Genomic DNA, 1,525 nt, shown 5'->3' on the forward strand with positions numbered 1-1,525 from the left:
CATTCTGTTGCATTTTATTCTCTTTTCTTCTATTTAATTTTTAATATCCTGTTTGAAAGTCACTAAATTGACTTCACAGCCCGTTACTGGGTTCCAGTATGTGGTTTGAAAACACTGGGTTAGGAGCCATGTGAGTTTGAGAGTTGGAGTAAAGAGAGGTGACTCGGGATTCTTGGCTTCAGACAAAACAGAGATGGAAGGTATATTATTTTGCAAGGGCTGCCATGACAAGGTACGACAGAGTGAGTGGCTTAAACAACAGAAATATATTTTCTCACAGTTCTTGAGTCTGGAAGTCCAAGCTCAAGGTGCTGGCAGAGTTGGTTTCTCCTGAGGCCTCTCTTCGTGGCCTGTGGATGGCCACTCTTGCTGCCTCTTCACATGATGGCTCCTCTGGTGTCTCTGCCTCTTCTTATAAAGACAGGAGCCTTATTGGGGTAGAAGCCTGCCCTAAAGGCATTATTTTAACTTAATTGCCTCTTTAAAGATCTTATTTCCAAATATGGTCACATTCTGATATACCAGGGGTTAGGACTTCAATACATGAATTTCAGGGGGACACGATTCAACCCAAAACAGAGAGAGGGCATGAGGATATAAGCCCTGCTATGGTCTTTCCATAGTATGAAAAGGCAAAAAGACCCTTTTCATGAAGATGGCGCCGAAGGCGAAAAAGGAAGCCCCTGCCCCTCCTAAAGCTGAAGCCAAAGCAAAGGCTTTGAAGGCCAAGAAAGCAGTGTTGAAAGGTGTCCACAGCCACAAGAAAAAGAAGATCCGGACGTCACCCACCTTCAGGCGGCCCAAAACACTGCGGCTCAGGAGGCAGCCCAAATATCCTCCGAAGAGCTCCCCTAGGAGAAACAAACTTGACCACTATGCCATCATCAAATTCCCCCTCACCACCGAGTCAGCCATGAAGAAAATAGAAGACAACAACACACTGGTATTCATTGTGGATGTCAAGGCTAACAAGCACCAAATTAAACAGGCTGTGAAGAAGCTCTATGACATTGACGTGGCTAAGGTCAATACTCTGATCAGGCCTGATGGAGAGAAGAAGGCATATGTTTGACTGGCTCCTGACTATGATGCTTTGGATGTTGCCAACAAAATTGGGATCATCTAAACTGAGTCCAGCTGGCTAATTCCAAATATAAAAGTTTTCACTATGTAAAAAAAAAAAAAAAGAAAAGGCAAAAAGATAGGAAACTGAAAGATAAACTCCCCAGGTTGGTAGGTGCCCAACATGCTACTGGATAACAGTGGAGAAATAACTCCAGAAAGAATGAAGAGACGGAGCCCAAGCAAAAGGGAGTTAGTTGGTGATGGACAGGGAAGCCTGGTGTGCTGCAGTCCACGGGGTCACAAAGTGTCAGACACAACTGACCAACTGAACAACAACCACATGTTTAAAGAATTAAAGACACATATGACAATAATGACTCATCAAATACAGAATATCAAATAAAAGCAATTTTTTTATCACTCCAAGAGACAGTGAAGGACAGGGAGGCCTGGTGTGCTG

General features: G+C 43.7%; 1 pseudogene; it reads left to right on the plus strand.

Annotated features, from left to right (window-relative positions):
• Positions 1 to 649: 649 nt before the first annotated feature.
• LOC145537046 (large ribosomal subunit protein uL23 pseudogene) lies at positions 650 to 1,169 on the plus strand (annotated as a pseudogene).
• The last annotated feature ends 356 nt before the right edge of the window (positions 1,170 to 1,525 follow it).

This window comes from Giraffa tippelskirchi, chromosome X (assembly GCF_054371585.1).
Source record: "Giraffa tippelskirchi isolate mGirTip1 chromosome X, T2T-mGirTip1v1.2.pri, whole genome shotgun sequence".
NCBI lineage: Eukaryota > Metazoa > Chordata > Mammalia > Artiodactyla > Giraffidae > Giraffa > Giraffa tippelskirchi.